At 40.7% G+C, this 27,723-nt stretch overlaps 1 long non-coding RNA gene across 11 annotated transcripts in view; it reads left to right on the top strand.

Annotated features, from left to right (window-relative positions):
- Positions 1-21,083, top strand: part of LOC147581273 (uncharacterized) — a 276,532-nt gene extending 255,449 nt beyond the window's left edge. For 4 of the 11 annotated variants that reach the window (XR_015251616.1, XR_015251615.1, XR_015251617.1 and 1 more), the window contains 4 exons: positions 12,200-12,378; positions 15,679-15,748; positions 17,928-18,132; positions 19,499-21,083. This is a non-coding gene — a long non-coding RNA (uncharacterized LOC147581273). Of the gene's footprint in view, positions 1-12,199; positions 12,379-15,675; positions 15,749-17,927; positions 18,133-19,498 lie in introns of all 11 variants that reach the window. The other 7 variants (XR_015251621.1, XR_015251618.1, XR_015251613.1 and 4 more) reach the window with 7 other exon arrangements.
- Positions 21,084-27,723: the final 6,640 nt, after the last annotated feature.

Here is a 27,723-nt window from a genome sequence, read left to right as displayed (position 1 = left end):
GCCTGAATGGGATTCTCTCTCTCTCTTTCTCTCTCTCTCTCTCTCTCAAAATATATGGATAAACTTAAAAAAAAAAGAAACAAAACTGGCACTTCTAAGATTTTGTCAGCCCTATCACCATTGGAAACCTCTGATCACTGCCTTGTGCTCTCAAGTTCTTCCCTCTTTCCATAGTTGCAGGGCCCCAAGTGTCCAGTTTAGGGTCCCCTATCATGGGGTGACGGCAGAGTCAGGCCCAGACAGTGATTGTCAGCCTGCAAGGCATACGTTTTAGATACCGCTGTTGTTGTTCTGCTTTAGAGAATTCCAAATAACATGCGATTCTTAAAAAATGCCTTGTTGAGGGGCGCCTGGGTGGCTCAGTCGGTTGAGCTTCCGGCTTCCGACGGTTGGCGGGTTCGAGCCCCACATGGGACTTGCTGCCGTCAGCCTGCTTCGGATCTTCTGCTTCCCTCTCTCTGTGCCCCTTTCCCCACTCACACTGTCTCATAAATAAATAAACATATAAAATTTTTTTTAAAAAGTGGCTTGATGAAGGCTACTTCTTAAAAATGTCTTGTTGCTGTAACCTCTGAATCACCGCTCTTCCTGCCTTTTTGCAACTCAGATGTGCCCGTGTGGCATATCCCTTCCCACCCAGACATGGGGAAGATGCAGGAGTGACTGTGGCATCCTGGAACTGCTGTCCACCGATGGCGCCCGCATTCTCCACACAAGGTTTTATAGTTTTCTCTCCCTGCTGTTCAGCGTTGTGAGAAGAAAGAAATCCTAGAGTCCTTTTCAAAAAGTTCTCTCTTTATTTATTCTGCTAGCAAGCTCCCCAAACAGGACTCCTATGCCATCATATCATGTATTCATTACGAAAAAGATGCTTAGTGTTTTACCTAAGTCCACAGGGGCCTGGGATGGGAAACAAATCTGTGCGACCCACTGTACTTTTATGGACTCTTTGGAAATAAAAAGATGCTACATTTATTTAACAACGCTTATGTAGTTCTTACTATGCGCTCTGTCGTAAGCACTGTATATAAGTCCTGTAACAGCCCTAAGAAGTAGATGCAACTATCACCATCCTCCTCATTGGTTTTAGATGTGGAATCTGAGGCACGGAGACAAGGGAACCTGCCCTGGGTTAAACAGCTGGTTCGTAGGGAAGCTGCCATTTCATTCCAAACCCTTAGGTGCTAGAGTTTAACCCCTATGCTATAGTGTCTCTCTAAGTAAAGATGAAGGTATATGTATCTCCTCCAGGTAATGCTATTTATAAACACATTAAATCCTGCAATTTGCAAACTTGGAAAGAAGCCTCATAAGTTGAAAGGCAGAGAGGCCTCTTTCACGCCACGGTAGCCCACTTTCTCTGGCCGTGGGGATGTAGGAGCTGAGGCATTACGGATATTTCCATAAATTCCCAGGGAAAGAGCCTGACGTCCCAAGGCCTGCCTCATAAGCTTTCGCCTACTTATCTCTTGTGGGAACCACTGGGATACCTGGCTTCTTGTGGATGCCGGAAACAGAGACTCAAGATCTAAGGTAGTGGATGAGGGATCATGTCGTGTTTGGTCTGCCTGTCACCTTCTCTTTGCTTCCCTCTGCTATCACATGAAAAGTTTCAAATTCCAAAGGAGGTTGGTATACATAATGTAGCTAAGCACTCTCACCTTTTCTGGGCAGAGGGCTGTTTTACCAGGACACTATCGGAGTGGTAATTGGGTTGCTTTTGAGTGACTTGTCCAAGTTATAAAAAAGGGAGGCAGGTTAGGGCTTCTTGCCTAAGCAGGAGGCGGTAGGCTGGTCAGTTTCCAAGAGAAGGGGTCCTCTGGGTATGGCAAGCTCTATGACCTACATTCCAAAACACCTCCATTCCAGCCAGTGTGCGTGCTCACTGTACCCCAAACCTATTTCATAGTTTGTTACTGCTTTTATTCTTTGGTTTATTCCTTATCTTCCATCGGTAGTGTCTCTTCCCTCACTTCAATGTCTTAAATCTTTCCCATCCTTGAAAACTCGGTTGATATTGTCCAAGAACTCTTCCATGCTTATCCAAGCTGGAGGTGACTGTGCTGTGATTATGTCCTGCCAAGATTTTTAAGTTTATGTCCCATTTATTTGGTAATCATCATTTACTGCTTTCCATAACCTATTCATGGGTCAGTGTCTCATCTCCCCAACTATATTAAATGCTCTTAGAGGCTAGGTAATAGGTACTTAATAAAGACCTGTTAATTTAGAGTCACTTCTACTCTAATCCCTGGGAACTCACCACGGTCTTGGTTATACCTTGTAAATCAGTACCTAAAGAGCTGCCCCATTCCCCTGTGGTACTAGTGTTATATAAGTGTATGAAGGACTAACCTAAGAGTAAAAGCCTACATAGTAACCAACAGGAAGGAGGACAGCATATACGATCAAGGGAAAAGATATCAGTGGAGGCTTTAACAAGGAGGTACAATGACCCCGATTACCAAATCCTAGAGCAAGGATCTCCGACTCCCAGAATCCAACCATTCCAAGTGAAGCTACCAGAAGACAATGGGGCTAGATGGGGGGATGAGCAGAACTCTTTTCCACTAATGCTATGCCATGCTGCAAACAAACATAAGCGAGGAGCTTCCTAAACTAGAACATCAATTTAGAATCTAGGGGAAAGCCAAAGGCTATTTTAGTTTGACCTTTAGCACACAGTCTATTTCAGACTAAATTTTATTATGGAAGCACATTCCACAATATACTTGTAGTGGGAAATAGAACCTAATCAGAGCTGACAGCAGCTCCTAGCCTCAGCAGAACTAACAACGGTCTGAGACAGAGCCTGGCTTGGTGGAAATCTGAAAGGAAATTATGGGGGAACTGGATGTAAACAGAGTACCCAGGGTAATTCAGGGAGTGACTGGACAGGCACATGGTAGTCGCATGGATGAGATTGGCAATGGTTAAAAGGTTGAATAACTCACTGCATTGGCAGCAGGAGCTAAATAAAACCTGACAACAAAAACCTAAATGAGACCAGAAGTCGCTAAAATAGATGAACTCAAACCAGAGAAAGCAGAAGAAAAAGGTTTTATAAAATAATTCTTTGAATTAAAAAGATTAACATTCAAACAGGCTACCCCTTTTCCAAGGATTCTAGGGAAACCATGTTTAGGAACATGGAGCAGGCTTGCTAAAAAAGCTAAATCATTCTGTTCTGTGCTTTATTTTTCAGCATTACATTTGATTTGAAAAGATAGAAGGATAGAAGTCGTATAGTTGTTGTACAAAGAGTTAGACATAAAAGCATAAAAAGATAAAATGAGTTCCTCACAATTAGGTGAGGAGTCAGCGTGGGTCCAAGTTTTGGACCATAGATCTCTTGGCATCAGTTTTGGGAAAATGCTTTACAATCTAAAATCCTATAAAAAAAAAACGGAGTGAATAATTACCAATAAAGGCCTATTGCCTTTCATACAGTACGCACTTTACTCATGTTGAATTGATTGTACACAGAATTATTTTTATGTTCTTTCTTTTTCTCTTGCTTTCTCTCTTTAATTATATTATCATCATCATCATTATTATTATTTGCTCTGGGTAACATCTGTGCACGATACAAATTTAAACGTTTTCTCATTTTTATCCCCATATGTAACCACTTTTGTTGCTTTTATATGTATCCCTCTGGAGCTAATCTGTGCACCGATAGGCCTATATGAGGAAACAGAATTATATTTTGCCCATTATTCTACATTTTGGTTTTGTCCTTAAAATTGTATCTGATGAATTTGTACATAGTTGTCTGCCTTATCCTTCTTAGAAGCTATATTTCATTGTTCATATCTATAAGTCAAAGATATGTATTTTATAGCCCTCTATTGATGCATACTTAAGTTGTTTCCAAGGTTTTTGTTTGTTTTTTGGTTTTGGTATTGCCAGCAATGATTCAATTAATATCTTTGTTCAAAGACATTTCGCATGAGTGGGAGTGTGTCAGTAGAATCATTTCTTAAAATTAGAACTTACTGAAATGTTAGGCTGCCTCTGTAATTTTGATAGATATGGCCAAATTGCTCTCTATAAAACTTCCATGAACATATATTCACAACAGCAAAAAATAAGGATGCCAGTTTCCCATACCCTGGTCAATGGGCATGTTATTTAACTTAAAAAAAAAAAAAATTGTTGCTAACTTAATCCATACAAAATGTTATCCTATTTATTTATTTTTCTTTTTTTTCACTTTGAATGAAAATGAGAATCTTATCATATATTTAAAAGTCACTTTTATTTCCTAAACAGCTAGCATCAGTTTGAAAAAGTATTCTTATATCTTTTCATTTAGTTATTAATTGAATTTAAAAAAATTAATGACACTTTGCATGTATTCCCTTGACCTTGTAGGTTTGTCTAGGCCTCTTCATTTTTTTCTTCTTTTTTAAAATTTATTTGTTTATTTTGAGAGAGATTGAGAGCAGGGGAGGAGCAGAGAGAGAGGGAGAGAGAGAGAGAATCCCAAGCAGGCTCCATGCCATCAGCACAGAACCTGACTTGGTCCTATTTCCCAAACTGCAAGATCATGACCGGAGCCGAAACCAAGAGTCAGATGCGTAAACATCTGAGCCATCCAGGTGACCCCATTTTTCTCTTCTAAAAGCAGAGGGGTGTATATATGCGTGAAATGGGTTATCACCAAGGTGGCTTTTATTCAGCATATCACAATGTGACTCCTTTGACAAGCTTATATATCTGTCCCTTTGTTGTCTGTCTTTAAATGTTGAATATTCATGAGTACAGTCTATCTGAGTACATTAACCAATAAATATACATTGGCTTCAAGGAGTAAATGCCAGAATAAGGGTGATGGTTATCTTTTCTTTTGTTCCTTTGAGAGGGATGATTAGAGTTTTTTTCCTTGTGCTCAGCACATTTTGCAAGTTCTTTACGTGACTTCAACTCAGTTAATCCTAACTTCCCTATCTCATCTCAGAAGCTCTCCTGCAGTCTCAGGAAGAGATAAGATCTGAATCTTTTAGGAGGTTCTGAGGACAGTAAAGACGGCCGATGCCAAAGGAGAAGACTTTTACCAGAAAAGAAATGTACTTCATCTTTTAATACACTAATAGAGTCTGCACTATCAATGAAAACGTCCTACGTGAGACCTTCTGGTGGAGGATTGATGCCGTCCCTTATGTCTGCTGCAAACCTCCCTGGGTTTGCTCAGGCTACATTTCTCTAATCTTATTTCCACGAAAACGCCAGTAGAGAATGGCAGCCTATATCTGGCAACGCTGGACTGTGTCACATGACTCGACAAAACAGATCAGAAGTGGTCAAAGGAACTGTGCAGGTCTCTGTTGCCAATTTTATTGAGGGAAAAATGAGTCATTAAAAAAGGACATCTGAAATTATAGGCCTAATTTAGTTCCTGTGTATTAACCAGCAATTCAATAAAGCCCGAGAGCAGTTTTCATGCACCTGAAGTAGCTGAGCGTAACCAGTTTCAAAATCTGTTTAGTCTAGTCCCAGGAAAACTCAAAGATCTGCTGATTTCTCTCCCTTTCTCTGAAACATAACATCTGCAAACCTGGAAGATATTCACCCCTCTGCAAGATGGTGATAGCATTTCACAACCTTCTCAACCTCTTTCTGTAGACACCAATTTTGGAAGAAGAAATAACTTAAAGCTGTATGTTTCCTTATTCGAGGATTTGATTTTATCCTTTGAAAGGTTTCATTAAAATCTTTGATTTTATAAGTGATGTTACTACCTTAGGAAAAGGGTATTTGCTTATAAAATTCTCCCATTTGGCTCTAATCATATCTTTTTCTTGCCATCACAAGCACCATCGGTGAGATCACTATTGAGTGTGGAAATAATTGGGGGAAATACAATAGGCAGGGAGGTTTTTTTATAAACCTTTTTTTTTTAATAAGAAACTAAATGCCTATAAATTCTGAAATAAGTATACTGAATATTTTAGCCTTTATACCTTTTGCTTTTTAAAGAATGTATCTTATAACAATTTTAGATATAGAAGCTGAAATCAAACCGAGAAAATGAAAAGAATATTCTGTGATTCTTTCAGTGGAATGCCATTTATACAAGTATATTTTTTTAAAAATAAGAAGCCACTCAAACAATGTGGAATTATACTCAAAGTTTATGCTGTAATTCCCAAGACTCTTATCAGAGGACAGTATTTTCCTCCATAATGGTGTCCTCACATATGGAATATGGCAAAGCAGATGGACCAAATTTAATGGTCTGGTGACTGTATACAAATTGACTATTTACAGTTTTCCTTTATGCCAATAATAGCCATCTAGAAAATATAATGAAGAGAAGATATCATTATAAATAGCAACAAAAATTTAAAATCCATAGGAATGACCTTAAAAGAAGTGTCTACCCATATGGAAAAAAACCCACTAAACTTCAGTGAGAGTCACACAGATGATTTGAATAAATGCCTTCCAAATGGAAAAACAAAATATTGTGTGATATCAATGCTTTCCAAAATGATATTTATATTTAATTCAATCCCCCTCAAACATTTGGATTTTTGAGAAATATTCTAAAGTTCGTTTGGAAGGACAAATAGCTGAGACTCGCCATTTTTTTTTTTTTTGTTTTGTTTAAGTTTATTTATTTTTGACAGAGACAGAGTGCGAGCATGAGCTGGGGAGGGGCAGAGAGAAAGGGAGACACAGAATTTGAAGCAGGCTCCAGGCTCTGAGCTGTCAGCACAGAGCCCGACGTGGGGCTCAAACCCAAGGACCGTGAGATCATGACCTGGGCCGAAGTTGGATGCTTAACCGACTGAGCCACCCAGGCGCCCCAAGACTCACTATTTTTAAAAGAAAGTCTTAAGATGAAACTTGCATTGCCAAAGATATCAACATATTATCAGGCTATGAAATGTAAAGTGGGTAGTCTCCATGTCAGGTTAGGCACACAGATCAATGAAACAGAGTAGAAACACCAGAAAAAGACCCATGATTACACGTTTTTAGCATATAATGAAAACGATATTTCAAATGAGTGGAGAAAAGAATGAATTATGCAATAACTTGAATGATTGATTATTTTGCAAAAAGTCATATATTTACTTATCTTATACCAGAAGTGCCAGCGGTATGCCAGGAATGGGATTACAGATGAGCTGGGATGCCATCCTCTCGGAGACAAGGGTGGCTAATCAATTCTATGGCTAATCAATTCTCATTTGTTTGCCCCAGAGTGCCATAAAATAGTCATTGTCTATGTGCAATCTCTATGTTACAAAATATGATAGCAAGCACTGTGTTTTACCATATACCGAAATATATTTAAAATGGATTTAAGATGTGGGGATACCTGGGTGGCTCAGTGGGTTGAGCGTCGGACTTTGGCTCAGGTCATGATCTCACGGCTTGGGGTCCAAGCCCCACATCGGCCTCTGTGCTGACAGCCCAGAGTCTGGAGCTGCTTTAGATTCTGTCTCCCTCTCTCTCTGCTCCTCCCTCGTTTGCACTCTGTCTCCCTCCCAAAAATAAATAAGCATTAAAAATTTTTTTCTTAATGGATTTAAAATGTTATTTTTAAGGAATCTCTACACCCATGGGGTTCAAACTCACAGCCCTGAGATCAAGAGTTGCGTGCTTTTCTGACTGAGCCAGCCAGGCACCCCCTACATTTAAAATGGGTTTAAAAACTACATGGAGATAAAACTGTAAAAGAACCACCAGAAAATATGAACAAGTATCTTGGGCTCTGGAAGCTTTTTGGAAGAAGAGAACAGAATGTGGATATTATAACGGAAAACAAATGAGATTTGATGAGCTATCATGAAGATTTCTGTACTTCAACAGCACAAGACTAAAAGAATTAAAGGGCAAGTGAGAAACAGGGCGGCGTGGGGGGCCAATGTTTCAGAGTGTGTTCAGCAAGGTAGAAAACAGAGAAGGAAAAGACAGCTATCTACATATCTTAAAGCAAAAGGCATGAGCAGACAATTCACACAAGTTATATTTTTAAAGAACATCAAACATGAAAAAAATGTCAACGGTCATTATAGAAATGCAAACTGAAACATATGATGGCACCACTTTTCATGTGTCACATGGGTAGGGAGAAAAGATACTCATAATTCCCAGGATTGGTTAGGGTGTGGGACAGTGGTCACTTTCACACATGGTTGAGGAGTAAGTAAATTGAAGTAAAATTCTAGAAGGCAATTTGAAAATAGATTCCCGAGGCCTTTAAAATGTCTATGCACTTTGACCGTCTGGTTTTAGGGATCTATTCTAAGTAAATAGTTAAAAATGGAGTCAAAATTAAACATATTCAGTCAGCATAATTCATAAAAGGGTTAATTTAAAGAAGTCTAAAAGTTCTGTAAGGGCTTATATCAACTCTGCTGTATATTTATTGCAGAGTTCTATTTAGTCATTGAAAGTATTAACAGAAAATGCTTACTGTTAAGACAACATATTCACAATGTAGAACCAACAAATAAAATGCAAGATGTTAAGAGTATGATACTATTTTTACAAAACAGTATTTAAAGAAATGAAAAAAAAAAAAAACCCAGCAGTCAAAAATAAAGGATTATATATCAGTGCTGGATTACAGATAACTAGAACTTTCCTGTGATTTTTCTACTTCTTCAGTTATCTGCACAGAACATGTATTCCTTTTGCAACTATTTTTAAAAGACAGGTGTTATTAAAATACAAAAAGCAAAAAAAAAAAAATTATCCCAGTTTAGCTATGTTTATGTCCTCTTGTTTTAAGTGATGATTCAAACTTGGGCCACATTTCTAAGCTACCATACATAGAAGAGTCAGTCTTCTGATTTTTGATTTGTCATGGTCATGGAAGATTGGGCCATCTTAGAAGAGGGGATGATGAGACGGGATGGAAATCTGCAACGGGCATGGGCACTAGCCAAGACTCTCCTAGCTTTCCGGTCCAACCCAGAGAGATAGCTTCACCTAAATAAGTACCTTGCACACAGCCAATAAATATTTGATGCTTATTTTGAAAATTCTTAACCTTATTCACTTTCATTGCAGACACTTTGCATCATCGATTCTGACAAAAATAGTAACCCAGGGGCGCGTGGGTGGCTCAGGCAGTTGAGCAGCTGACTTCAGCTCAGGTCATGATCTCGTGGTTGGTGAATTTGGGCCCCGTGGCCGGCTCTGTGCCGACAGCTCAGAGCCTGAAGCCTGCTCTGGATTCTGTGTCTCCTCTCTCTCTGCCCCTCCCCCACTCCAGCTCTGTTTCTCTCTCTCGAAAATAAATACACATTAAAAAAAATTTTATAACCAAAAAATAAAAAAAATAGTAACCCCAAATTTAAAACTATCATTTATATTTCAGCTACCCAAAAGTTTGTGTTTATATAATGTTATATTTTGATCTCATATATTAGTTAAGAAATAGATTTAGCTTTCAGGATTGTATATAACTTTCAGGATTATGTATAAAAGAAGAATCTTTAACTTATTCTCATGGCACTCTTTGAAAGGGGGCGTGGCTTTATGTGTTCATAAGTTTGGGAAACTCACAAAATTTAATATCCTACCGTGGTTTATTTATTTTTATCAGATGTAGAATATTGAAACCTAACATATGCATGGCTATGTTTACATTGATAATGCAAGTACTTATCTGAAGTACTTAAGGAAGAACAGAGTACTTATGAAAGTACTTATCTGAAGAACAGGGACAAATAACTCCGCTTAAGAGAAGGTGGGGGCAAGTACTGTAAGTGTCTTAAATACTTCGGAATATTTAAATCTTCCTTATAACTCAAGGCATTATGCTGAATGAAATTGACCAAGGATGATGTCATAATTTGTAACATGTTTTTGTCAGTTCTGGAAAACTCCTGTTGACTTGCAACATCTTTGACCTCAGATGCACACCCACTCTCCTAGTGAGTGTGTGGCTGAACTTGAACCCAGAAGGAGCATGTAAAAGGCCTTCCTGATGAAAGTCCAAGAAGCATCTTGACGGATAATATGTAGTGTTTCACAGCATGAGTCACTAGGGTTTCGAAGCAACATCGATTTGGCCATAATGTTTCTATGGTTTCCACATTTATCACTCTCTACCTTGGTAATGAGCACCAATAAAATATGACCTGAGTGGATTATAGAAAGAAAAAAAATCTGGAAAACACTCTTTGTTATAGTTTCTTCTCTTGTAAAACACTCGACTGACTCCTCTTGCTGAGGCTATCCTCTATTTTCCTGTACAGCTCAGTGTGAGGTCATTGGCTCTCAGGATTGCAGGAGGGTTCTATGCTGCAATTAGCTCAGTATTGTGTGCCTTGCCAGTGTCATTAGAAGAGATACCTGCCTAGTTACCGGAATGGGAAAAAAAATGCCATTGAGTGGCATTAACAGGAAAATGCGCAGTGTTGCCAATGTCTGTAAGATGCATGAAATGCACAAAAACCTGCATCTTTTATGGGTAAGTAACAGATGGAGCTCAGATAATGGTAAAAACAAAACAAAAAAAAAAAACAAAACAAAACAAAACAAAAAAAACAAGCGAGAGAGAGTTACATAAGGGATCCTCCAGAGCTGTTTGGAGAAGAGACACACACTGCATTCAGCTTTCAGCTCCTTAGTGTTGGGTTAGGTGGTAGAACAAAACGGGAGTAGTTTTTCATGATGTGATGGTTTATAGGTCACTCAGTCACACTGAGTTCCTTCTGAGGAAGATTCAACAACTAGTTATGTTTTCTGTGCCAGCTGTGTGGCCTTTTCATTGATAGGAATTCCCAGCTTCCTTTTAATAAAAGTGCAGCATGTTCGGGAAGAAGAGGCTTGCTTTCTGTTTTACGAACCCCACGTGCCCCTCTCCCCCGGGGGCCCTCTCTTCCTCTGCTCTCCAGCACCTGGCTTGACTAGCAGCTGCCTCTCAGCCTCCCCTGATGGGTGAAAGGTTTACCAATGGGCTGTTTAGTGCCTGTCCTGGTGGGGGAAAGTGGCACAAAGGACTTTGTACCTCAAGCGTTTGGCAGACCAGTAGAGGCTGACAACAGGCATCCTTGCTGCTTGGATCTTGACTGCTGCTGATATCTGAGTCATGCCCAGAAAATTCCTGGCACAAAGTCACAGGGTCCTGTTTTTCCGGAGTGTTGTGAGATCTCCTCTAGTGTCTATGGCTGACAACTCTCGGAAACCAAGTTCATTTTCACTGTTTTTTGTTCCCCCCCAAAGAAAATGAGAGAAACAGAAAGAAGATAACAGAGCGTGAAGCTGACGGAACAGAGGTTGTATAGCGATCGTGATAAGTCCTATCCATTTTCATGTTCAGATATCATGGAGACCAAAGGTTGAGTTCTGAATAGGGAAACCATCTTGTTTTGAAATTCTTCAAATGTTTCTGTCCAGATAGGGAGCTCTAGTCATGGCGAAGATGTTTATTCTGCCACTTGTCAGTTGTGCTGGCCTGAGCAACTGACTTGACATTTTTCTAGCACAGTCTCCTTATCTGTAAAACTGAGATAATAATGATGCCTATCGTGAGCTTAAATGAGATAATGCATCTGATGTTGTAGCATATGATAAAAACTCAATAAATGTCATTTATCGGTATTATTATTTCAAGGGAACAGCATAGTATTTTTCTAATTATTACACATTTCCTGGCTGTTCTAGGCACAGACTGCTTTTGTTCAGAAAAAAAAATAATAACCTTCAAAAAGCACTTTTATTTCTCCAGGGGCTATAAAAATGTCTAGTCCTATTATAAAGATTTTTACTTTCAGCCCAACAGACATGCTCAGAAATGGACTGGACTCTGGGGCAGCTGGGCCTATGGGTTTAATGACATCAGATACATAACAACTGCTACTTTAGGCAAGTCTAGAAATACCCTCTGCCCTGCCTGAACCTCATGGCAGGCCAAAATCAAGCAAGCTACACAGCTAAGAAATGGTTTTTAGGCTCTGGGAGCCGTTTTCATTAATTCTTTATCAATTACATACTGAGTATTTACTGAGTTCTTTAAGTGAAGTGTGGTAGGCTAGTTGCTTTGGGGCTGTATAAAAATGTATAAGACACAATCTGGTGACCCACAGGAACAGAAGTATAGTAGAAAAATTTATGTGCAAAAAATAACCACAATAAAAGTAGGTGTAGAAACTACCATCAGAGCTATGTAAACATGGGAGCTCAGACTGTTCACTTTTTCTAACAAAAATAAATTTGGATTTTGCAGGATAATTATGCGTTGAAGAAAAAGGCATTCAATGAGGAGCAAATGGCAAAAGCAAATGTGTTAAGATTCTAAAAATGACTACTATCCTAGTAAAAAATGACTACATTTTATACTATGTGCTATACACACACACATACTCACCTGATCAGATGGGTGCTAGGGAGTGTGTCTGAAGGCAGGTAAGGGATTAAGCTGCAAAGGTAAACTGGGATAAGAATGAGATTTTTAACCCTTCAGCAATATCACACTTCTCTAACAGGACTAAAGGGCATTCTCGTCTGGGGTGGCCTATAGCTATGGGATCTGGTGGCAGGTGACTGTGAATGTAGGTCTGGTCTGCTCAGCTTCTGGGGTTCAGCACCTATTAGGTAATCCTATTAAGTAGGGAGTGAAGGTATTGTTATGCCCACTTTACAGGAGGTAAGAATGAGGCACAGAAGATTTAAATGACTAAGCCAGGGGGACTTGGAGAGTCATTTCCAGAGCTCAGAGTATCCAAATCTTGCTTGGCTGACTTCAAATGCACTTCCATTCTCACATCCAGGTTGTCATCCTGTGACTATAATACTACATGTTGTTGATTTTAGAGTGGAAGGCAAAACATTCATGTCCAGAGATTACCGTAACAGATTAAAGTAAGCAGCAGCAAGCCCAGCGATTTGGGGCTGGTTGAACTGCATGTAAATTGTAGAAATGCTAAAGACTGTGGTTGTGCTCTTACTTATTTTTGAGGAGCTACAAGAGTGGTTCTAAAGGATTTGGGAGAGTTCAAGCACTTGAGCATTAGGAATTCATAGTTCATAGAATTTCAGAAGTGGGAGAAGTTTTGAAATCATCCAATTCCTTTATTTTACTAGTGAGGAAGCAAAGGTTCAGAGAAGTCAAGTGAATTGCCAAAGTCATATGGAGAGTGTAGTAAAGGACGTCCAGGTCTCTTTTCTCTTAATCTACTTGTATCAGTCAGGGTTCTCTAGAGAAACAGAACATGCCAAATCTATATCATCTATATCTATATCTATATCTATATCTATATCTATATCTGTATTTATTGAGAGAGATTTATGTATTTTTATATATAAGATTCATATATTTATATATAAAATAAATATATATGTGAAAATTTATTTATTATGAGAATTGGCTCACATGATTATGCAGCCTGAGAAGTTCCATGATATCTGCCATCTGCAAGCTGGCAATCTAGGAAAGCCAATGGTGTATGTTAATATGAGTATAAGTTCAAAAGCCTGAGAACCAAGGAAGCCAATGGTACAAATCCCAATCCAAAGACCAGAGAAGATGAGATGAGATGTCCCCACTGAAGCAAGGAGAAAGAGGGAAACAAAAAAGATGGGAAATTCTTCCTTCCTTTGCCTTTTGTTCTATTCAGGCCATCAACAGGTTGGAGGTGCCCACCCAAGTTGTGGAGGGCATTCAGTTTACCAAATCCACCAACTCAAATGTTCATCTCATCCAGAAACACCCTTGCAGACACACCAAAAGCTAATGTTAAATCTGAGAACCTTGTGGTCAGGCAAATTGACATATAAAATTGACCATCACACCACTGCTGATGGAGAATGAAGACCTATTTTCTTAGTCCTTTAGAATAAGTATTAAAAGTGGCAACAGATGAGATGGGAAAAGAATAATGGATTAAGGAGCGGAAGAGGGTGAGCTTAGCATTGCTGTGTGTGTCCAGAAGAGAAGATACTCCTGGGGCATTTACCAGAGCTGGGACACCAATGTGAAATTGTAAAGTGTCCTGCCTCCTTTTGGAAACACTGTCTTCAATTTCACCATGTTCAATTTTATCATGTCCCTCCCCAGATGAGGAAGTAGAAAAAGGTAAGTGGTCTTGAATATGTCTGAATTTTCAACTCAGAGTGACTGAGAAAATCACCAAATCGTATTAGATTTAAATGGGATTGGTTAAATTGTTTCCTACATAAGAAAAATTGGGGGTTCAGAGTCATACGTTAAAATTGGTTGCAGAAAATAAAGTTAGGGTTCAGTAACACCTGAGAATACTACGGTAAGAATTCATATTTATAAGATTTCAGGTGAAAAGAAATCCTGAGGTTTAAGAAAGCTTTTAAGCTTCTGTGCTATTGAACAGAGAAGGGTGAAAATTCCTGGTCTGTTCTACAGAGAAATTTAGTGATTTGCCCAAGGTCACAAAAATGAACAGGCTGGAGCAAAGATACGACCCAGGAATGTGTCTATCCTTGACTTTTAGAATCTGTGCAAAGCAAAGGAATGCCACATGTAACTAGGTGTTGAGCAGGGTAGAATCCTTTTATAAACACACTGACCTCTTTGTGTTGAGGTACCTTAGGGCAGATATCCTTGGTTCTGCCCAGGGTGACCTGAAGCCCCTCTTAGTGATGCCTAGGTAGGTTGGAGAGACCTTTACTGTCCCAAGGGAAGAACAGACCAGGACCTCCAACCACTTGAAGAAGTCTGCCCTCCCTAAATCCGAAAGAGGAGATCCATAAGTTTGTCTAAGAATCCCTGGGACTTTAGAGAAGCAAAGGGCTGAGGACTGAACTTTGACATTTGAAGTTAGAGTAACTTGTGTCCTGGACAACGAAAGACCTGTAGGCAAGAAGGAACACCAAGTGCCCTAAGAAGAAACTCATGAAAAGAGATGGGATAAATTGTACTGGTAACGTTGGCACAATAACTTTGAGTGTTAGGAAGAACAGGTTCAGATTATATAGATCCAGGCTTCAGCAGTAGACCCTGGTGTCACTATTGCTTGTGCATTGACCAGACTCTATATTTTTCTCTCTCACTGACCCACCACCTGTCCTTCTCGTATAGAGGGAACACTCTAGAATGAGTAAACCTGTACTATTCTCAGTTAAGTTGGTAAGAGGGAACCTGACTAAAGTGATGCTGGATGTTTTTTTTCTAATAAAAAAATTGTGGGAATTCAAAAATTAACTGGGAGGGAGTAGAAAATAAAAAGTGATGTGATCTATAAACTGAAAAAAGTGACTCATGCAGGCTACACAAGAATATCATCAGCTCTACTAATCTGTAGATAATTTTTTTAATGTCTTATTTATTTTTGAGAGAGAGAGAGAGAGAGAGACAGAGCATGAGCGGGGGAGGGGCAGAGAGAGAGGGAGACACAGAATCCGAAGCAGGCTCCAGGTTCTGAGCTGTCAGCACAGAGCCCAACGCAGGGATCGAACCCACGAACCGTAAGATCATGACCTGAACTGAAGTTGGATGCAGGCATCCCAGGTAATTTTTGTTCTCAAATTCTCCAATTCAATATTTTAAAGAGCTCATGCACCTCAAATGTATTGGTGGATGCTATGGTGAAAAAGACAGGCATAGCAAGAATACTTTGGAAAAACTAAAAAAAGAAACTTTGTGAATTTCCGGGAGAAGCTTCTATTATAATTATTTAATGAGACCCTAATTTTGAATGAAAAAATAATGTACTTAATGTTTTATCTTAGCAGGTTTTGCCAATTGTTCTTATCCGGTTTCTTCAGTTGACTGACAAAAAAGTACCAATAAATGCGCAGTTGGGTGAGCAAAATAATTTCTTGTACTTTTATTCCCCTTAATTTGTGAAGGAGTGCCTTATTTCTTTTTACCCCACTGGGTACCTTAACAACACATATTCAAGGTTCGCTACAAAACAAATAGCACCTGGAAGTGATTTAAGTGCAGTTATAGAAATAATATACAAGAAGATTACTTCTGACCTTGAACTTGCATGCCAGTGATAAGCATTACATCTGTACCTATTCAGTTATTTCCATTATTAATTTTGCTGCTGGCTCCCTTTGGAACTTAAAACAAATCATCTGTTTGTATCAATTGCCTTCTTCAAAACAATAATAAATAATGTTATTCTTAAAAATCCACACACAAAAAAATGAAAATTCAAACTCTTTTTCAATAGGCTACAGTGCCTTTTAGAGGCAACTGTCCTCAAGCAGAAAGAAATGAGAGAAAAAGCCCTTTCATAACATGAGCGGGAAAATGGGTCTCCCTGTGGCGCAGGAGATAGGAGGTTTCTTTCCGATGGTGCTCCCTGGATTTCACAGAAGACATGCATTTTGGGAGATTCAGTTTGAGTGTTCACAGAAAACTGTGTATAATACACTTCTACAAATACCATGTTGGTCAGTGGGAAGAGAAAGACATACAAGAGAAAGTCACAGAGAAATGTAATAAAAGCTCGATTATTTTGGCAAATATGCTATGTTTAAGCATTCATTTGTTTTTTGGACTCTGTAGTTTAAACCCCATAAAGATGATTTGGCGTATTGGCCTCTTCCTTGGCTAGTTTATGGGCCCCGATCATGTACGTCTACTCTAACCTCACCTACTAACACGCTAATTGGCTTTTCCAATCCAGCAGTTCACAGCTATGTGCGCTCTGGCCATTGCGATCCTGAGAAAGATGGGCAAGTTGGCTTTCGCCACTCTTCTACCAAACCTCTGCTCAACACTTCTCGGAGGTGCTATATAAATCAGATAATTGAAGAGGTTCCTGATAGCTTCGCTCTCTTCTTCCTTACATAGTTACCTTTTTGGTGACTATATTTGCCCATAATTTAGAATCACTCAGTGGGTTAAATGGGCGTGTGGAAGTGAATGAAACCCCATTCAAAACTCCATTCATGGAAACAGATTTGAAATATGAAATTCACAATGCGTGTGGCCAGGCAATAACATCCTGCAAACCAGCTAAAGATTTGAACTTCTCAACCATTTCGCGTCCACTTCACTTCTCGTGCCACGGGCTGTGAGCAGCTTTTCTGGCACATGTCAGCAATGCCCCGTGACACCAATGCCTTCATTTCTTCTAGGAGGGTTGCAGGTTCATGTTTCTGAAGTCCAGACCGGATTATTCATGAAACTCCAGCCATAGTTCTGTGCTCTCCACGGCCTGTTCCATGTAATTTCATTTAACCCATAGATTCATACCTGAAGATTGCGGGGCATAGGCCACAATTCCTTAGCATGACTGAGATGACCAGTACAACCTATGTAGGCGCCAAACACTGCCATGTGGTAGAATACAGGATTTGGAGAAGCAAGCCCCAGCTTTCCCTTGTGTAACTATGTGGTTTCTCCCATATATTCGCCGTGCCTTGTGCCAACCTTGGACCTCTGAAGGTCAGCTTTATCCTCTGGTATGTAGGACTGTATTGCTGAATAACGTAGCCAGGAAATACATGGCCAGTTCTCGTACAGTTTGCTATGGGCCTTGATGCTACATCATTTCAAATGGAAAACAGAAACTCACCCACTCTTCCCAGAAGCTCAACTTTTGCGGCTGTCGGAGGAGCTCCTGTGCATGTTTGCTGGAAAGAGCTCAGAGATATGAGAGTTCAGTTTGTGGAGCACAGCCAGGGTCTAAGGCTCCTTCCCACAAATACATACACTGTAATGGTGGAAAGGCCAAGGATTGTGGAGAGGTCTTGAGGCAAGCATAGAGTCACTGCTCCACTCCTTGGATCTGTGCCAGTCTCTCCACTCCCAAGTAAATGTGGGATAATGTATTGTGCTCTTCCAAGGCAAAGCAGATCAGGGAAATTATTTTATGAAAAGTACCTGGGAGTTTTGCCAAGCTCATTTTTGGTTCATTATACCATCTATTATTAATACATTATCACATAATGATCACTTGGCCTGATGTTTTTTTTTTACCCCATGAACACAGTGGTGGTTTTTCCCCTTTCTGTGTTTGCAGACAATGTAACTGAGTCATCGTCAATGTTGAATTTTAAAATTTGATCATCTGAATATTGGAAGAAAGAATCATTCTAATGATTGCAGTTCTTCTGAGCAGTTCTTAACGTATTTTGTCACAAGGCTCACATTTCAGAAGATAGAGAAAAGAAAAATAAAATTACCATTATGGACTGAAGTCTGAGAAGCTGGTAAAAAAATGTGAGGTGAAGTGAAGTCATAAAGAATGTTGGGAGAAAGTAACTATATCACCATAGTTTTCATCATAAACTTGGAGGACATACAGAGAAAATACACAGGTTTTTAAGTGATCAGAGAAAAAAAATAGGAACACTTCCATGACTGGAAGTTTTAAATAGTAAAGAATACTCAAAAGGAATGAGATTTCCAAAATATTGTAGTGATACAATCTTGGAAGATCTTGATAATAAGGCAGTTAAGGAACTAGCACAGTAGGAAAGGCTCGCTGTTTACTTTTAGAAGGTATTTAGGCCAGAAATGGAAGGGCCGGGGGCACCTGGGTGGCTCAGTTGGTTGAGTGTCCTACTTCTGCTCAGGTCATGATCATGTGGTTCATGAGTTCAAGCCCCGCATGTGGTGACAGCTCAGAGCCTGGAGCCTGTTTCAGATTCTGTGTCTCCCTCTCTCTCTGGCCCTCCCCCGTTCATGCTCTGTCTCTCTCTGTCTCAAAAATAAATAAACCTTTAAATTTTTTGTTTTTAAGACGCGCCTGGTTGGCTTAGTCGCTTGAGCATCTGACTTCGGCTCAGGTCATGATCTCACGGTTCGTGGGTTTGAGCCCCGGGTCGGGGCCTGTGCTGACAGCTCAGAGCCTGGAGCCTGCTTCGGATTCTTTCTCTGCCCCTCCCCCACTTGTACTCTGTCTCTCTCTGTCAAAAATAAATAAATGTAAAAAAAAAATTTTTTTAATGTTTTTGTTTAAAAATTTTTTTTGATGTTTTATTTATTTTTGAGGGAGAGAGAGAGACAGAGTGTGAGTGGGGGAAGGGCAGAGAGAGACACACACACACACAGAATCCGAAGCAGGCTCCAGGCTCCGAGCTAACACAAAGCCCGACACGGGGCTTGAACTCACGAATGGACAGATCATGACCTGAGCCGAAGTCGATGCTTAACCGACTGAGCCACCCAGGTGCTCCAAATTTTTTTTGATTTTAAAAAGGAAAGGTCAGTGCATAAAGAAGAATCTATTTTTATTTTCAAAATTTTTTGTTTGTTTATTTACTTATTTATTGAGAGAGAGAGAACAGAAGCAAGGGAGAGGCAGAGACAAAGAGAGAGAGAGAATCTGAAGCAGGCTCCAGGCTCTGAGCTGTCAGCACAGATCCCAAAGCAGGGCTCGAACCCATAAACCATGAGATCATGATCTGAGCTGAAGTTGGACGCTCAACCAACTGAGCCACCCAGGTGTCCTAAGAAGAATCCATTTGTAGAGACCCACACGGGATCTGTTTACAAAAAGGACTAATGCGTGGTCCTATTTTATTCATCTTTATAACTCCAGCATCTACTGTAATGTGACAGTCACCACGGTTTCCTTCTTGATTCCAGGGTTTGGAGAAACTTTAACACAAGTTCTTATAATAAGTCACTGATGAGATCCCAGCGTCATTGTTGATAACATGTGATGACACGTGGAGAATGAGGGAGGCATCAAAAGATGCAAAAATACCGTGGCAGAGACATCTAGTTGCTCACCCCAAGAGTCAGTCTCTTTTTCTTCTTTCCTAACAGGACTAAAGTGAACTAAACAGAAGTAATGAAACTGATTTCATTTGGGGCAATGTTTTCAATGGCTGGTGACAATATTCTGGCCAAGGAAATCCAAGAGCAGATGTTAATGCGAGTTCTGGGTTGACCAAGATCACTGAGCCAGGAAGAGTGGCTCTTTTTTCTCTCTGCTGTTCTGGCAACTGTCATCCTGTAATGAAGCCATCTTGGGTCATGGCAGAGTCCGAAAGAGGGAGGTTATGAGCTGAGAACAGTGAAAGTGACAATTGAGACACGGATTCTTCATGGCTCCACGGACTGTCTGCCACTGACTTGTCTATCTCTGGATTCTCTTATTTCAGTAAAAAATAAAACACATCTATTTGAATGAGATTATGTTATTAATGGTGAATGTGTTATGCAACTGAACCTAATCCTAACTGATAAAATATCCAGAGTCTATAGACGGGCTTCAAGGACTAGACACAAGTGCGTGTAAATCCCAGGAAAAACCCTTGAAGAAAATTCTAAGTCACTTTGAAAGCACTTTGGGAAATAAATTGTGATTTATAGGGGATAAGACACATTCAAAAAGAATAATTATTGCCAAATTACCTTCATTTATTTGGACCTCGTTATCAGATTAGTAGCTTTCATTTAACAGCAAACACTTGGGGAAGATTGACTACTTGCCAGGTGCTGTTTGAAGTACTTTACATGTTGTATTTTTTTATAATCATCGCACAGGTACTGTGAAAATCCTCACCCTGCAAACAGTGAAACCAAGGCACTAAGGTTTATATAACTGATCCAATGAGACACGGTTATGAAGGGATGGAGACAAGACACAGCCCGAATAGCCTGAGTTCAGAGGTCACTCTAACTCGTACTCTACATTGTCCTTTAGAGGAAAGCCGTCGACAACCAGTGGATTACAATTTTGCCACTAGACACAATCTCATAATAGTGGCATGGAGACATGGGAGATGAGCACTTGGATAAATTCATGATGCTCAAGCACTGTCAGCCTGGAAGTCTCCTGACATATGTCAAGGTTCTTAATCCATTCATGTTTAGAATTTTATTAATGGCTGCAGACACAGAAGATATCTTTTATCAAGTGTGTGAGGACCAAAATAAGTTTAGCCTGCAAAAAAGAACACCTGTGGAAATATGGGAGGTCTCATTAAAATAATTATTCCATAATTTTAGAGCCTTAGCAGTCTCCAACATCATCAGTTTAGTGGCCCTTCCCGGAGGCAAGAAGGCAAAGTGATACAAAACCTATGGGGACAATATTTTGCAATACTGTAAGAATTGACAATATATTGAAAAAACATATACATTTACCCTTTAATCCAGAAATTCCATTTCTAGGGCATTATTGCAAAGATACACTAGTGAAAATGAAAAAAAAAAGCAGCAAAGCAGCACAAATTCATAAAGCTCTCCATTGTATACTAATTACATATAACTTAGTTTCCTTAACAAATAAATTGTAAGAAAAAAATAAAAATGAAATGGACAGAGGGCACCTATAGAGTCAAAGAGACTTAACTAATTGTAGTGACAGGTCCTTATTTGCATCCTGATCCAAGCAGAGAGAGACGGGCGGGGAGAGTACATGTTGGAGAAAGATGAACCCTGCCCTTAGAGTTAAGATACTTAGGAATTGTTTTTAATTTGGGAGAGAATAATGGCATTGGGGTTGTTACAAAGTCAGAGCCCTTATGTCTCAGAGAAGCTTTAAATCATTATGGATGACTTGATATGGTATCAGGGATTCGCTTCAACACAAACCCAGGGAGGAGGGAACGAGGGTGAAGGTAAAGGTGAAATCAGATGAATCTCAAGCTGATATCTTTACAGCTGGATGTCGACTAAAAGGAGCACTCATTATCCCATTATACTGATTTTTGTACGTTTGAAATTTTGCATTGTAAAAAGTCATACTTAAACCGTATCTCTGTTAAAACTAAAATATTCAATTTGCCAAAAAAAAAAAAAAAAAAAAAAAGTTTTCCCACTTGAAACGTACGGATGCAGATCTTTAAAAAAAGAAACTCACCAAGAAGGAAACACAATGAAATCCTTAAGGAAAAACTCGCTGAATTTAAGCACAGGTCATTCATTCGATCTTTCGCAGAGCTAAGGAGCCAATTTGGGACTCCAGAAACTTACTCCAGTGGTCTATTTTGTGGTTGGCTTGCAGTCAAAGGGCACTGATGTCAAAGGCAGTGCACTGTTTTCTGGGTTGCTGGAGGGGAACCAATCAACCAAAGTTCTACAGAGACATATTTTGACTCAAAATAACAAAAAGTCTTTCCTACAATTGGAGCTACTGGGCAGCACAATGGGATTTTTCTCTAGGTTCTGCACAGCCCCAGGCGGGGTGAATGCCTGGATAGAGGCTTGAGGGCCCCTGGTATTGTAAAGGATGTGACAAAGAGAATTCCTGTATCAGCTTCAAGGCTGCGTGAGGTGACCTTGAACCTCCGTTCCTAGTTGATGATGCCATAATTCTATAATGAGAGGATCCTTCTTGTTTCGACACATAACCCATAACTCTTGCTGGAGGGCCGGCATGCACCAAGGGCAGCATTATTATCTGACTTGAGAGAAAAACACTTGATTGTAAGAAACAAACTGATACAGTCCTTCAACAAACTAAAAGCTTGAAGACTCAAAGTATTAATGCTAAATATTTACAGTTGTAGTAGTTTGGCTTTTAATACATATGTTGAATTCTTAGAAAGTGCAATGGGCTAGAAAATAGACCATAGAGAATAAAGGAGACCAGGCCCTGGTCCCAGTTCTGAGTGCCCAGATGGGTCTGGGACCCCCTGCCTCTGCTCCCCCTCTGCTGGGAGCTGCCCATGGCCCACCATTCCTGACCAGCTATTTCCTGCATGGAAACTTGCTCCTAGACAAAGTTCTGATACCTACCTTGTAGAGCCAAGTGTGAGCTAAAAGCAACATGTCGCCATTCTCAACCATGTTTCTTAAAGCTGTATTTCTAACCAGAGTGAAAAGACTTATTTTTCTTAAAAAAAAAGAATTCCTAGTGTCAACAAATAAATGGGGTGATAATTGAGGTTGGAGTTCTGGAATGGTACAGTATAACCGGCCCAGCTCTTCTGATGATTACAGAGAGAAGTTAACTCCATAGTCTACATCACAGTGGGTCAGGGCCCTGCTGCCTCAGGCCAAAGGTGAATGCCATCTAGGACCTCAGAGTTAGCCTTGCAAGGACAGATCAGGAAGGATATAGTGCCAGCCTTCCAGAGAGATCCATAAGGGAGTCCATTCTGCCCCTGTGATACTATTAGCTTCTCCTCCCTGCCACTTTTTCCCCTGATTGTCAGTGACATGGATCTCGGCTCCATTTTATATGGGATATTTATGATATAATTCTAATAGCCCCTGCTTTTCAAGAGATGGTTATAAACACCAGATGGATATTACAAGAAAATTGGATTGCTCTGTGGTGAGTGAGATATGGAAAGGCCTTTTCTGAACCAAGCAATAGACAAAATTGTAGCAATAAGTTGTGTTTGAAATAAAATGGTTCCTAGATCAGAGGTGACACTGCCTTTTGTAAAGTGTGAAGCTGTTCCTTCTTCTGGGTAGAATGAGGATTTTTAAAAAAGAATAACACGGATATGTTATGATCGGCCTTAATTCACAAATATCTACCTATATCTATGAATACAACAATAAGAGTCTTTAAAAGGCTACATATTTAATGTTCCCATGCTTGATGGAGACCAAATCTGATTTGTCCCTGCAGATAAATTATCTTGAGCTCTAGAGTTCTAAAGGGTTGACTTCCAACAGTCACCTGCTAGATTTCCAACACATCCATTACTCAATTATATCTCCTTTTTTACATTTCAGGCCCTACGTCAACGTGCCCTTGACAATGCCTTTCAGTTCACTCTCCCATCTTCCTTAATCATTTCAGCACCTAACTCACAATTTTGCTTCTTTGTGTGACCTCTGCCAGCATCCTTGGTGTCCTATCAAGTTTATGACCATTCTGGAACCTTACCATAGCGCGTAACAGCTTGTATCGTAAGTTTTATAAGCACATTTTTATCCACCTGTAGACTCGAACTATAACAAAAGTTGCATTTCCCATTCAGAGAATGCTCTGCTGCAAATGTGAGCTCACCCGACGTCTGCTATGACCCTGTGTGTGGTGGGACAGCTTTTATCTCGGGCTCACCCTGTCCACCATCCCCATCACCTAAAACCTGCATAGAGGCTGGCATCTACCAAGGTTACAATCACAGAAGAGGGCTTTGAAAAATGTAATCAGGCTGAAAAGGAGATGTACTTTTAGGCAAATTTGTGAGAAAAGTGGCAGGAAGTTAACCTCAGTGCAAAATGTTTGCTTACCCCTCTCTTTCCACAGGCCAGATCACCATGAGGGACCCGCACTCCTTGCCAGTCTCCAAGCTTTCGGCGGCCTCTGTTCAGACGTGGGTCAAACACCGAGTACCTCACCCCAGGGGCAGAGGCAAGTGGCAGCAACAGGGATTGTTACTTCGTTTTAGTTTTTGTTCAGTGGGCAGCGATCGGAGGATAAAGAGGCTGCAGGAAAGGGCACGCATCGGGCGGAACAGGGGCCTCTCTTGTCCAACAGTGGGGCTCTCGAAGGCCCTGTGACCACAGATGGAGCTGGAGGGCAGACTGGAGTAGGTCACAGAAGTTATTTTCAAGTCATCACCATCTCATGGGTTTTGAATGTATTATTTGACATTATTAAAGGTCCTCTAAGGTTCCACATAAGCCCTTTAGCCGGCTAACAGTTAAAGTTTTATGTCCCAAAGTAAGTAATGAGTGTTGGGGTTATAACTGAATTGCTCCATCTCAAGGTCTAGGTGAAAGTACAGCTTTGGATGAGGAAGGACTGAAAAGGGGGTATTTCTAGAAGAAGGTGCCAAAACAGGGCTCTGGGCCAATTTGTTGAAAGCTAATTTACTAAAATTAACTTCACGAATGACCAATATCCCGACTCACTGAGAGCTTTGTTTGTAAATTTTCGTTTAGTTCCTTCCCCTACCTCTGCCTCTCCTAGACCGTGGCTCCGAGCTTGACCCTGCCTCTCTAAGAAAACCTGAGAAAGCCTCTGAGAGGGGACAAGAGAAAGCACAGGTTAAGATAAAACAAACTTAAGGGTCCCCAAAGTTCTGCAAATTGAGCATTTGGCAAGTTGTTTTTCAGTAAATTGATGGCTGGGTACACTGACTTGCCTTCCCCAGAGCAAAGCTATCTCTCACTTGTCTCTCTCTTTCCTAGCACAGGCTCCTGTCTCTTTTACACTCACTTAAAATAAGAAGGGATGATATCTGCAAAGACATGAATTCCCAACTATGCACACTTGCGCCCTGAAAGATGACAGATGTGCACACCTGTGTGTACAAACCAGTATGGAGTTTGAGTCCCTGGTTGAAGAAAGACTTCCAAAAGGTCATCTCTTTCCCCTATGCAAACAATCTCACCTTGTTAGGCCACCTTGGGGGAAAAAATCACCAGAATTCTTGTGTGAGTCTTTCTGGCCATGGTGGGTCTTTTAGTTACTAAAACCGAGTACCGGGGGGGCACCTGGGTGGCTCAGTCTGTTAAGCATCTGACTCTTGATTTTGGCTTAGGTCATGATCTCACAGTTGTGAGTTCGAGCCCTGTATTGGGCTCTGCGCTGACAGTGTGGAGCCTGCTTGGGACTCTCTCTCTCTCTCCCTCTGCCCCTCTCCCGCTCTTTCTCTATCTCAAAAATAAATAAACATTAAAAAAAAAACCCTGAGTAACCAAATTAAGCATTGTTCCAACCTGGATCCCCATGCCCAGTCCCTCTCTGATTTTCTTGGCTGTGAATATTTCCCAGTAAAGATCCCGAGTCTCTATAAAAGCATCAGTCTATGCAAGAGGCATTGTTTCATCGTCTCAGATGTCTTAAATGCCAGAGCCTCCCACCGCATGGCCCTGTTTCTTCCGCTGCTACACATTCTTATCTTTTATTGCTTACATCAGAATCTTTGCCCATTAGAAAGGTCCTTACAGAAAATGTCAGAAATTCAAAAGAAAACGACAGAGGAATACAAATTGGAACAACAACAAAATACCACTTTTAACTTACAAAGTTGGCAGAGCATACAAAAAGGAACTGTATCAGTGTTTGCTTAGAACTGGTGAAAAGACAAATTGGCATCATGTGTCTGGAAGGACCTTTGCAAACACACACTGAGTATCTTAAAATGTCTGTTGATCTTTAATTTCTCTGCTAGGAATTTTCCTAAGGAAATACATACGTATACAATGACTATTACCCCAATGATGTTTACCATTGTAAAAAAAAAATGGAATTATCTTTAATGTCCAATCTTATGGTACCAGCTGAATATATTATGCTACATTTATACGACATATGATAAGGAATACTATGCAGGTATTAAAAAATTATCACAATATAGTAAAGAAGGAAAGCAACAGAATTTAAACCAGTACGTACACACTTTGTAGCATAGCATTCATAACGTTAGAACAGAAGGCCTTCAATTCATATACTAAATTAAATAACAATTATCTCTAGGTCGAGAGATTATGGGTGAATTTTATCTTTGCTTATTTTCCAGATCTATACTTTCCAAATTTTCCACACATGACATGTCTTCAATGTCATAAAATGGGTTTTGCCCTCTTCCTTATTTTTCTTTAAAAATATTTTCATGATTTTCCTTATAGATAATTAAGTAAGGAAAGGGGTAAAACAACCAAAAAGCCCTATTACCCTACCCAAAAGAACTGCATAGCACCTTTCCTCTCCTTTAGCCAGTATCTTCTTTAGAATACGGTATCAGAAGAGATCACCAACACAGTTGAGGGAAACTGAAAACAAAAGAAAGCGAAACGCACACACACAAACCATTAAACAGTGAAACAGCCGCAAGATGCAACTGATTTCAAAAGAAGAAAATCCAACAATACTCAGTTCCCTGTCCGTTCTCTAAACTCAAGCTGTCTGCTAAGCCCAGTAAATTCAGGAAGCGGTTGTTTTCCTCCCTCCCTCTCTCTCTCCTTTAGAACGAGCTGTATTCACGCAGCTGCAAAGGCTGGTAGGACCCCTCGCTGCAGGATGGGGGAGAGAACGCAGAGCAGAAAAAGATCCACGATGCACAATCGCGCGCGTAGCTCAGCGAAGGCATATAGGGGCTGCTCAGGGAAGGGTGCCTATAATTGCTATTATTTACTTAAAAAATGTAAAAATCAGGACAGCCCCTTTTGGAGGAAAACAAGCAGGAGCACTGAGCTAGAGTCACCCAGTTCCCAGGCAGCTGACCGCTGTGCACAGCAGCAAGTCAACCAGAAGAACTACTGAGCCGTTTCCGGGGTTTCACGGGAAGGATGAAGAGTCCTGAGAGCCCGTATCCCCTTAGGGGAAGTGGGTCACTTGGGCCCCAGATGTGCCTCTCAGCCCGGACTCAAGCCTGCGTCAGCACCTGCCGGCTGGCCGGTCACCGGGCAGAGCGTGCGCCCTCGGCGTTACATAATCCTCCCTGGGCTGCCTCGCACCGCGCGCTTGTCGTAGGCTCCCCCTGCTGGAGCAACGGGGAAACGGCGCGTTCCCGGACCTGGGCTCCTGGCCCCAAGCTTTCTCCACTTGTCTTTTCCCACCGCGCCACCACCAGAAGGGAATTTTCTGCAGAGGAGGAGAAGCAATGAACCTTAACCCCGCAGCATAAAGCATCCCCTGGAGCATCCGTCAGTAGACACTTGCAATGGGAGGAAGGGCTCATTCTCAACAGTCCTCACATGCTCCAATTCTTGTCTTAAGCCTGTGCACCGAGGCGTGGGGAGGCCAGGCCTCCGTCTGGCAGAGCAGAGCAGAGACCCGGCCATAGTGTCCCAGGGGAGCACCAAGAGACCGGTGTCTTGCTTTTAACCGCGCATCATACCACAGAGGCAGAAGGACCCTCAGACTACAGGGACGTCCTAAGCTTTCTCTCCTCCCTTCCTCTTCCCTACCTTCCCCCTGCACCCTCACTTCCCCACCCCCCCTTCTG

The sequence above is a fragment of the Puma concolor genome, chromosome B2, assembly GCF_028749965.1.
Source record: "Puma concolor isolate L17-30 chromosome B2, mPumCon1.1.hap2, whole genome shotgun sequence".
Taxonomy (NCBI): Eukaryota; Metazoa; Chordata; class Mammalia; order Carnivora; family Felidae; genus Puma; species Puma concolor.
The sequence above is the reverse complement of the archived record's forward strand: the minus strand, read 5'-3'. Positions and strand labels throughout refer to the sequence as shown.